Source organism: Macaca nemestrina, chromosome 8 (assembly GCF_043159975.1).
Source record: "Macaca nemestrina isolate mMacNem1 chromosome 8, mMacNem.hap1, whole genome shotgun sequence".
Classification (NCBI taxonomy): domain Eukaryota; kingdom Metazoa; phylum Chordata; class Mammalia; order Primates; family Cercopithecidae; genus Macaca; species Macaca nemestrina.
The window spans coordinates 41,298,365-41,310,432 of NC_092132.1; the positions used below are offsets into that span (position 1 = coordinate 41,298,365).

General features: G+C 33.2%; 1 protein-coding gene and 1 long non-coding RNA gene across 51 annotated transcripts in view; one reads left to right on the forward strand and one right to left on the reverse strand.

Moving 5' to 3' along the window:
• The window catches only part of LOC105476014 (regulating synaptic membrane exocytosis 2), a 763,868-nt gene that overhangs the window by 129,278 nt on the left and 622,522 nt on the right, over positions 1–12,068 (reverse strand). The window lies entirely within an intron of this gene.
• The window catches only part of LOC139355618 (uncharacterized), a 43,035-nt gene that overhangs the window by 23,526 nt on the left and 7,441 nt on the right, over positions 1–12,068 (forward strand). The window contains exons 4-5 of one of the 2 annotated variants that reach the window (XR_011606379.1): positions 9,457–9,555; positions 11,322–11,478. This is a non-coding gene — a long non-coding RNA (uncharacterized lncRNA). Of the gene's footprint in view, positions 1–9,456; positions 9,556–10,794; positions 10,929–11,321; positions 11,479–12,068 lie in introns of those variants that run through there. The other variant, XR_011606380.1, reaches the window with a different exon arrangement.

Sequence of the window (12,068 nt, forward strand, 5' to 3'; positions counted from 1 at the left end):
TAATGAGACTGGAGTTCCAACGTTAGCTCTAGATAGCATATACAGCACATACCCTGAGACATATGATATTGATTTCTCTGACCTCAGTTCTTCAACTGTAAATTTAAGGAAATAGATATTATGGAATATAATCTAATTCTGTTACAAAAGACAAATTATAAAATGACCCAAAAAGAAAGTCTGCAAAGCAGAATTTTAAAATAATAATGAATAAGCTTAGATTAATAAAGAACATGAATATTCCATCCATGAAAATAATGAATACTCTAAAATGCATTTATCTTAGTTCTAATTATTTAACATAGAAAATAAGACAAGGAAAATGAATAACTTTCAAAATTATTTGAATGTGTATATGCATTTGATTGTAACTGAAACAGAAAATATGTATTTTATGAATTTAGAAAATTACTAGCTGCAATTAAGTATTAGAATCTTTATCCTCTCATCTTCCATACATTCTTTCATAATCACAAAAATAACATAAAAATGGCAATTGGATCCCATTGTTTACTTCTTTTGTAAATTCTGTAGTGCTTATATTTTTAATGTAAATCACTCTCTTTGGTTTTAAGTTAATCTAATTTACACAAAGGTATTTGCCAGAAATACTCCCAATAAACCCCAATCTTCGGTTCCTGCCTCGGTCAAATTTAGTTGCCATCCACTGTGCATATGTTTTTCTTTCTTGCCTTTCCCCTTATTCACCATTATTTTCCTATTTTGAAAGATTCAATTTTCTCTCCTCCACAAATTTAAAATAGTTTTTAGCTTAATGTATCATGCACCTCCTAGAGCAATAACTGCATGATTGCTTCCAACCACTTACCATCTTTTCTAAGGATAAAGAAACCCAACTCAATTTCATTTTCATATACATGTGAATGAATGAAGTGATTATTAGTTGATTATTCCAAATTGTCTACGTATCATCAAATATAACATATTTACTTTAAATACTGTATTAACATATGCATGCATTCATATATATTTCCTCCTCAGACTACCTGAGGGACATCATCATCCATCTAACTGCCCAGATCAGAATCCAAGAAATTTAAGATATGTGTTCTTTTATCCTTACTCTCTCTATCCAAGTTGAGGTTGGTTTAGTTTCCTATCTCTGCCTCTAGCCTTGCCCACTCCAATCATTAATTATAGTAATATTAATAATAATGCTAATAGCCACCATTTATATAATAATCTATGCTGGACTCTATGCAAAATACTTCACACATTTTCTCTTTAACTTACACAACTCTATGAAGTAGGCGCTATTATACTATGATGTCTATTTTATGGATAAGAAAGATGTGTTCATAGTAATATTTTATAGATAAAATTCTTGAGAGAATTTCTTTAATGACTTCTTCATCTATAGAATAAAACAGAAGCTCCGTTGCATGGCCCACAAAATGAGTAATGCTCTGACCTATGCCTAACATTGACTTCACCTCCTTCTTTTTTCCCTCTCAAACTAAATGCTCTAGAAACACATAACTATATGTTGTTATCTGAAATACCTGCATAATTTCAGTTTTATGTGCCCTTACATTTGCTTTTTTCTCTTTCATAAATACCATTCTTGCACATGGCCCCTTGGTTTACTAAGTCTCTGCTTGAATAAGAGTTCCTCTGTGAAGTCTTACCTAATCTCCACCGCCCAGCTTGGATAACTTTGATGCGTTTTCTTTTATGCCTACTGTATATACAGAAAAACTTTGCAATAACATTTTCTACAGTAATGTGAAATTAGATAACACTTTTGCCAATTTGCTGTCATCTTCTGCCTAAGCACCTGTTGGCAAATTGGTGGGTTAAAATTCTCATCTCCTACAAGGGGGATGTGGTGAGGATGGCAAGGCTCCCAAGCCCATTTTGAGAAACTGGGAGATGGAAAGTAGGTCCCCCAATCCTCTTCCATAGGCTTGGGAAACCAAGAAAGAGGTACCTGGACTTCTGCCACTACGCTAAAAGTTTCAGTCAGCTACAGGATTCAGAATCATTTTTATTTTGGGTATTTTTACTAGGGTCGAAAACTGCCACCAGGTGGCGTCAAATTGTAGCTGGAATCTGGGCAGTGGGTATGCCCCAGGACTGCTAGGCATACAGTTCACCCAGATCATTACATGAACCTAGTATTTCCACATTGCATCTGACATAGTGAATTTTTGGATATCAATTACAGTGTTTTCTCAGGATCTTACTATATATCCATTATGGAAATTCTTCTATTGCAATTGTTTGCCCTCATGGCATTTGTATATTTTGTCAGTGTTACTTCAGCTGAATAATAAATGTTTTAGAAATATATAGATGTCAACCAATTAACACATATTATTTGTACATCTACTGTGTATAAGGCACTAGAGTCAATGCTATGCTAATTAAAAAGAAATACAAGACACAACATTTGTTCTAAAGTCACTTATAACCTAGGTTGCTAGATGAAGCATAAAGAAAAAACAATCCCAAGGCAAAACGTGGCAAGTGCTAAGTGAATGGTAAAGACATCAAATAATAAAGAATTTCCAGTAAGAAATGAAGAAATCACACAAATCTCCTCTGCCCATCTGTATGTTTCACAACAGTCCTCAGTTCTATGTAGGCCAAGCTGTTGTCTGATGATGAACCCATTTCTGCTTCTATGATGATACAGAATGCATTACCCTATCTGGCACAGTTTCCTCCTTCTTCCACTTAATCTAATCCTTCCATCTTCCAGGAACCACAGGTTATATTTAGATTATACTCTCAACAATGTGCAGACAATTAACGCCTACAGCAGGATGTCGAGAAATGTTTTTATTGATTTGTTTTAAAATCGTATTTATTTATTTGAGACTGGGTCTTGCTCGTTCCCAGGCCAGAGTGTAGTTGTATTATCAGAGCTGATGGTAACCTCAAACTCCTTTGCTCAAGTGATCCTCCTGCCTCAGCCTCCTATGTAGCTAGACCTACAGGCTTGCACTGCCACACGTGGCTATTTTTTTTTTTTTTTAAATTTTTAATAGAGACATGGTCTCGCTATGTTGCCCAGGCTGGTCTGGAACTCCTGGGCTCAATGGATCTATCCTGCTTCACTCTCAAAATGTTGGGATTATAGGCATAAGCCATTGTGTCTGGCCATAAAATCTTATTCTTAACTCTCACTTTTGTCCCTTCATATAAACAATTTAGTCTAAAATGTACCACTTTATTCTTCAGCCACTTTTAAAGTCAAGATGTAAGGCATAATTGAAGGAAGAAATTATTTTTACATCTAGTCTAGAATAACATTCAGAAATTGCAAATTAGGTCACATCTTAGCCCATTGAGCCCAAGATTCTATAAACAACAAATACATTTTTTTTCCTCTTACAAATGTAAAAGATATTTAGCCACTCTATTTAAAACAGGTGTAACTATTTTTTAATTTAAATTCAGTCTAGCATACTGAAGAAAACAAAAATTTAATGAAATGGGGCACAGCTGGGAGTTAAACAATACTATTTATTTTGTTATGTAAGAGATAGATTATTTTTATGTATCTTAATTCCTCAAAGTTTAGAAAGTAAAACTCATTATTTATTTAAAAAGTATTACTCTTGTAAAGGCCTTTGGCAATTGTTTGATCAAATATCCAACTCATCAGCACAGAGGAATTTATAAATACCCCACCATCCCAAAACTGGACGTACTCATCATTCTTGCCCATGTTGGCTGTATGACCCTGTGGATCAGATAGTGACTGGGAAGAATTTAAATTTAGTGCTAGATCATTCCCACTTCTAAAATTAGCAGATTTGGTGATCTCCCTAGGTACAATGAATTAGTTATCATTTCAAATTGCCTCAGAAGAAACTCCCTGTTTCACCTGTTTCAATTGAGTGGCTTAATGTCATTAATACGATAAAAATTTATTTGTTGTTTATAGAACCTTAGGCTACATGAGTTAAGATATACTCTGATGAAGCAATTGCTGAGTGTTACTCCGGAATAGATCCAAATCCCCTGTGACCTGCATTTGGGAAATGAGATGCTGCTTTTGGGCATAGTCAGTATCAGTTGGCAACGGATGAGTTACCAAGCTGGTATTCATTCCCAGTAATGTTAAATTAGTAGTACATGATTTTGTAAGTACTGGCATTTCATGTATAAGTTTTGTCTTTGAGGGCAAAAGTTATATTTCTATTTCTTTTTTATTTTTATTTTTGCAAACATTTATCACTGTTTACTATGTGGTGTATGTTGTAGGTGCTTTGCTAGTTTTAACTTAATCCTCAAACAATCCAATGAGGAACTATTATTATCATCATAATTACATAGATGAGAAAAGTGGGCACAGTGAGGCTAAGTAACTCATTCAAGGTTACATGTTTACACAAGATAGTAAGTGAGAGAGCCATGATTCAAACCCAACTGTCTGGTTTCAGAGTCTGCACTCTTAACACAACGCTATATACAACACATGCTGTTCATTCATTGATTTGCCTGTTCATTCACTCTTCCAGTATAGCGAACTCTTACTAGGAACCAGCTCTGGGCCGAACAATGATTGGAATTGAGCCCAGATGGGTAAGACTCAAGAGATGTCTGCTGAATTCATGGTTTTGCTTCAAGTTTTATCCTTTTCTTGTGAATCCTTAGGTCACTTCTGATGTAATTATAACTTAAATTAAAACAAGTACAGCTGTAAGTGGCCAAGGTTTTCTTTTAGAATAAGATAATTTAGGGTATTTTATTTTAGAATAGTCAAAAGCAGGCATACTTGTGGAAAAAGTTAACCTGAAAAAAGTGAACATTCTAGAGAGTTGATACTTAACTAAAATTTAAAAGTAGGATATTACATATTTTCCTGCATTTTACAAAAGCCACTGAAATAATTTAACTTTTTCTTGATAAAAGGATAATAATTATAAATATTATTATTATTCTGTGTTTCAGATAATTTAGAACTTTGAGCTGAATGGGCACTAGCCTCAAAGTAGCACAGATGAAAACTAGCTTGAAAACTTGCCCTTCCTCTTTAATCCCTTAGCTCTTGAGGCAAGCGTCCTTGTAGGGATTTTTCTATCTTGAAAAGTACTGAGGAAATAAAAGACCAAAGCAGCTTTATAGAAGTTTATTCCTTGCATTTTTAAAAAATAATTTTTATAATGCCATCAATGTGCTACTTTTCAGTTTCATTCAAAGCATCTTGATTCCACTACATAAAAACAACAGCTTCTAACTTTGTCTGAAATGTATTGAATGCTTACCCCATGGTAGGTATTGTGTTACAAGCATTCAAATATTTTAAAAATCTAATTCCACATTTCTAACATTCTTTAAGTTAGGTAATTATTCCTATTTTGCTGTTGAAGAAACTGAATATTTGGGAAGGTCACAAGCCAATGTGTGGTTCTAACGTAAAGCCAACTTAACCTGGTTCTAGAGACCATTTGCTTGAGTACTGTACTTTATTGGAGGACTTAGGCCCTATCAGCAAAACCCCAATGCATTTTATTATCCCATAGGTTATATTTAAAATCAGACTGTACCTATCACTTGATTTGGATGGCACTATTTATTATCTAGCCATTGAAAAGTTTTGATATCCCCAAGTGAGTTTGAAAATAATGTTTCATTACAGTTGCAAAAAAGGTAAGAGAACACAGTAAAAAAACTATTTTTGCATTTATACATGTTTGCTTTTTGATTGGCCAACATTTTATTTTGCATTTTGACAATAGTTTCTCAGCTTCCATGCTTTTATTACTTTTCATTAAGTAAATAAAATTAGAATAGACTTGCTTTTTCTCAACCACGGTAAGACATAAAACCGGTTTCTTCCATGAAACCGGTCCCTGGTGCCAGAAAGGTTGGGGATCACTGATCTAGTCCACCTGCTAGCCTCAATCACAAGAAACCTAAGTCAGCCAACACTAAACTTTGCTTCTGAGGAGGAGAAACTTTGTAAACACAAAGGTGACCAGCAAAGATAAGCCTCTTATTACAACTTCACTTCTCATAAAATTGGAAAAGACCTTCAGGAATCAACAGCTATTCATTTATTCATCAACTATTTTGGGGCTCTGAAAACTTTCCCCACAAATGAAAAAATTAGATTTAGCTTGCAGTTTTTGAGTAGTTAAAGATGTGTGACCTTTTGAAAGGTTTTAGAACTATAATTTTTTGTCACCAAGAATACCATACATTTAAGAACAGGTAGTCAATTCTTATTTGTTTTCAAACTGGAGACACCGGATTTACTGATATAACATAACCGTGTAAGTTGTTCATCATTAACATATTAATTTTTGAAAAAATATTCTCTAGGGTCATTTAAGATATCTCCTGTGGTAACAGGGATGTTATTCGTAAGGCCACGGCATCCTTCTAAAGCTTTATGATTTGCTGACATTTTACTTAAGCTCTTTAATTTTGTCTCTTAGTTTGAAAAGTAACAATGATAACAATAACCATTTGTTATGTACTAGGCATTATTCTAAGTAGTTTACATATACTAATTTAAACCTCATAAAGAATCTGATATAAGTACTATGATTATCTAGATTAAAGATGAGAAAACTGAGAAATCATAAAACTTGAGGAAGGTGTTGGAATCAGGGCTGCAACAAAAGCCCCAGCGTTTGTGCTGCCTCTCTTGAAGTGAAGAAGCTCGCTTTCTTAAAATACATATTGCTCAGTCAATTGTCATTCAAAAGTGTTTAGACTTTTAACTTGACCAGAACATAGAGACACTTATTTTCTATTCAGCTATAATAACTCAGAAATAACATGGTCTAGACATTCTGATTTATATGTATGCAGACATAGTCCTTTACCACGGGTAGCACAATACAATTCTATATACTGTTTAGATTTTAGTCTTTCCTCTACTGCTGATTCTCTTTTCTGGGTGGTAGTCTGCTGCTTACCACCTCCACTGCCTCCTGCTGCTACTCCCCACTCACTATGATTTGATCTATTTTTTTTCTGCTTTGTCTTCTTGTTTTTCATATTTAATGGTAAAACATTTATAGACATGACCATTAAATCAAAGTGCTCCTTATTCTCTATAGGGTAAACTGATAAATCACAAAATGCTGATTGTCATCATTGGTCTTCAGCTCCTTTTATTGCAGGTTGGACAGATCTGCTTCTCTTTTGGCAAAGCTTTTGGTGAAAATAAATTTGGACATTCTCCAAGACATCTGGGCAAAAAGCCATGCACTAAATTTTGCCCTTGAATTATATTGTCCAATTGGAAGAGCATATAAAGTACACAATTTCTAAATGAATTAGAAAAATAGTTCTCAAATTTTAGTATTCACCACAACCACCTGAAGAGCTTTTCAAGAATACAGTCTGTGGTCTTAGCCTCAGGAATTCTAATAAGATACTTTTGGCATGAGGGCCAGATATTTCATTTTGAGGTTTCTCTGGCGATTCTATTGTGAATGACAAACAAAAATCACTTGAGAACCCTGGTAGAGGCTAACGAAAAGTGACACTGAGTGAGAAAAGGTAAAAGGTAAAATGAATTCACTAACTCATTCATCTAACCAAGTGATATATTTTTAATCTCACTTTGTTAGTTTTGCCTTTGCTTAGAAAAAATTTTATGGTTAAATTTCTAAGTCCACTGGCAAGCAGAAAGCAGATAATAGATAATACTGGATTTCTCCAGCCCCACCTATCTGCATTTTCCCTTTTGGTTAAATATGTTCTGCATTATCTTCAGTTAGTTCTTAGTATATCTAGAACCATATTGGCTTATTTGTGTCATTCTGATTACCATACACTTAAGAAGTATTTAAGAAAAAAAGTTTTGTTTTTCTCTCATATATAGACATGATTGCATATCTTTAAATTAAAAAAATTTTTTTGCACTGGCTGCTTTTAAATTAAAAAATACCAAGATGTTATTTTCAGTATAGCAGTTGGTATAATTGCACAGGCCCACTTTTGTTGTTGATTCCACATATAGGCATACTTTATTTTAGTGAGTTTTGCTTTATTGCACATGGCAGACAGTATAAGAAAATCCACTTTAGAATTTTTTCATGTGTTGGTGTATAGAAATTTTATTTGGAAATTAGCTGATTTAACTTTATTCTGCATCTTATTAACTTTCTGACTTTACTATTCTCTTATTTTCCTATAAGATTTGAAGTAATTTTGTATTATAGTGCATTTTAAACATTTGTCCACTTGCATTTTGAGCTTTGAAAATAATTTAAAGTATTATCAGGCCTATATGTTTAAATTGTTTTAAAAATACTAATCACCATTTGTATTATTATTTTTTAAATCTACCAATGTTTTACATTTGCCATGTCCTATTACTACATGGAATGTATTGAAGAAATAACAGAAAAATCTACTTTGCATATCAAATACTATTTCTAAAAAAAGTCTACTGTTGTATCAGCCTACTGTCCCCACTGATGCACATAATAAAAAATTTAGTGTAAATAATACCTGTCATACTCATTGATTCTTACAACTACTATAAAACTTCATACTTAAAAGTTTTAATTTTTTTAAATGGAGGAAACTCCTAACTATGTAGAATGAACTAGTGCATTCTATATAATAAAAGATATAGATGATTTTTCTGTGTACCAGACTTTTCAGAATTATTGCCTATAATAATTAGAAATGCTTTTTAAAGTTGTTTAAATATCATAAGATCATTTCCTCTAAACATACATTTAGTAAAATAAAATTATATACATATTGAGTGAAAGTTAGCATTATACCATATTTTATAAACAATAATTAAATATCTCCCTTAAAATGACAATCTCCACACTTTCATTTTCAAATGTAGGTTTTTCTTTGTCTAAAAATGTCATTCAACTTTGGTCTAATGTATTGAGCATTTTTTGGAAATTATATTATATAAAATAACATGGCAACAATGCAATGACTTCAGCACATTGAAAACTAAGATACTAAAATATAGCATCATTTGGTAAATCATATATTCTTTATTCAGCAATACAATAAAACTTTCTTTAGAATCATGTTTTTTGGGATTCTGAAAAGAAAGGTAACTTGATTGTCCAGTACTCTATTCAGAAAGTACATAGTGTAATAGAAAATGTAAACATTTGAAGAGTTAATAGTTTAAAATAATCTGAAGGTGGAATAATTAATGTCTTTTAAAACTACCATTACTTTAAAAGCTGAAGTTAAACATGAAGTTAATACTTATTTCGTTAATAACATAGATTGCTCTTATTTCCTTTCACCAGATTAAGTATGAATCAAGTAGAAATATGCAGACCCAGTCTCCAGTTAGCTTCATGCCAATTTCAGGCCTCACATGAAAATTCAAAATTTCTAAAATCAATTACTCTTCATCCACTGAAAACTCCTAACCCTCTTAACATCCCAAATTTTCTTTCAATAGTCACAGTTACCCAAAATAGGAGCACTGATGTCATTGCTATTTCTTTCTTTCCCTTTGCTTCCTATGTTCAGGTCAAGAGGGAACCCTGAATTTGAACTGCTTTGTGTAAGATCACCCCTCCAGCCCTATATGTTTGAGGGAAATAAGCCCTAGAACTCTGCATGCTCCAGGTAAAAACAAACTCCCATCCTAACCCTAGCACTTACAGCTTCACATCTAATAATCAGCTTTCAGATTACCAGTGCAAATCTCATTATATATCCCCTTTATCTCTGTTAATTTCAATCACCCACAAAGCTCAGAACTCTTAAATCGCCACTTACTTCTGGGATTTAAATCCAATTCTCCTTTCTGGGAAGTGAGGCAATGCTACCATCTCCTCTGACACACACTGTCACCCTTCTCTACTATTATCATCTTATACCCAATATTTTGCACTTCTTTGTCAGTCCCCCCCATCAGAATACAAACTCCATGATGACAGGGATTTTGTGTGTTAGTTCATTACTTTATTATTTTATTTTTTTGAGATGGAGTCTCACTCTTGTTGCCCAGGCTGGAGTGCAATGGTGCGATCTCGGCTCACTGCAACCTCCGCCTTCTGGATTCAAGTGATTCTCCTGCCTCAGTTTCCCAAGTAGCTGGGATTACAGGTGTGTGTCACCATGCCCAGCTAATTTTTGTATTTTTAGTAGAGACAAGGTTTCACCATGTTGGTCAGGCTGGTACTCAAACTCCTGACCTCAAGTGATCCTCCCGTCTTGGTCTCCCAGAGTGCTGGGATTACAGGCCAGAGCCACTGTGCCTGGCCATTATTTTATTAAAAGCCTCGAGAATAGGGCCTGGTACTTAATAAGCACTCAATAGATATTTATTAAGTAAATGAGCTAATTAATTCAATCAAATACCAAAACCTATTTACACATACTTTGTAATAGTCTTGTATTTTTCCCTTTCTTATCCCTTTCTTGCTTTTGCTTTAGTCCAGAACCTTATTGAAACCAAATTAAAATTAATTTTTAGATTAACAGTAACAGTCTGATCATGACAAAATATTACCATTTAGAAAAAGGTAATGGTCTGAGATGACATACCATATGCCAGGATATGGCAGAATTAGGGATGTAAATTCATGTCTCAGAACTTCTGCCTTAATGTATTTAGAAATCCTCTGTTCCACTGTGGTTTAAGTGATATCTCCCCAGATTCTTCCCTATTTATTTGCACTTCCTTATTCAATGAAAATATGGAATTAGTAGTTATTTAATATATATCACTTTGGAATATTCAACAATTGAATGTATCTTTATAATAGCAGTGATTATAGCTGTATTATAATTATTTAAATGTCCATATCCTCCACTAGCCTTGACCTTCTTAAGGCAACAACTAGTTTTCATGTATTTCAGTATCTCACCATGAAGTACCGTAATTGCCTATGTGCAGCAGCTAGAAAAATGGTTAGAGAAAAAAAAGAGAGAAAAAGAAAGAAAGAGAAGAGATGGTGTGGGAAGAAAGAACAAAAGAAAGAAGAAGGTTGATTAGCTCACTTTCTTGTAAAATACTGCTAAGGTGAGAGAGTAGTGAGCTAATCTCCATGTTTATTTCTTTCAGGATTGGTGACTAGAGGGAAAGAACTGGATCTTTTAGAAAAATTCCTATAAACAATGCTGTCACCCCAAAGACAATGAAATTAATTGGCTATGTCTTGACAGGGAATAATGTAACACTTCTAATTTTTTTTTCCTTTTTTTCCTTCTTTGTATCTTAATTTATAATACTCTAAGTTGCTGCCTGTTGTAAGATCGTTTTTTCCCAGAAAACTTGTCTAAGAATTTTTAGATAAAAATCGTCACTTAATTTGATCATACACTGTGTATTATAAAATGAACCAAAAAAATGAATAACAATATCCTTTAACTTTTTTTGCTAACAGGTTACTTATTTAATCTAAGGCAATACACACTTCTGAGGAGAATGAATTATTATTTCTGATTGATGGATACCGAAATTACTAACATACAGTCACAAACATCACAGTCTAGAAATATACCTGAAAACTATTCAGTGGTGAAAGAAAAACGGAGGAAAAGGTTACTAGACACTTTTTCAAGAAATTGCCAATGACTAACGTTAGTAATTAAATAGATTGTTCAAATAATATAATTCAATAATAATATCATTTTTGGATAAAAAGCATTAAGCGTTCACTTTTCTATGTTACAAATTATGATCTAGCTCATATTCTTTGGATTTTAAATGTTAAATGTTTACATTAAATGCTACTTAAATGTTAACATTATGATGATTTTAAACGTTTTATGAGTGAAGAGACTTGAAGATCATCTGGTTTGCTCTCTACATGAGTGAGAAAACTGAAGCCTGAAGAAATGAAAATACTTGCCCCAGATTTCACAGAGTGCTAAGAGTCAAGATGAAATTAGAATCTATGCAATTCAGTGCTGTCTCTATTATACCATAAGGAAATATCCAAAAAAATTTATTGGACAGTAACTCTGTTTTTGCAGTGTGCCCTACATTTGTCTAAAAATACAGTAGCTTACTGTCCTTAAGTACAAATGAAGCTCTGAAATAATCTTTTATTAATACGTTCATTTGCATTTGCTGTTCAAGCAACAAGATGTGTTCCTTTTGAAGGTTCTAGTGTAATTCTTCAGTTACC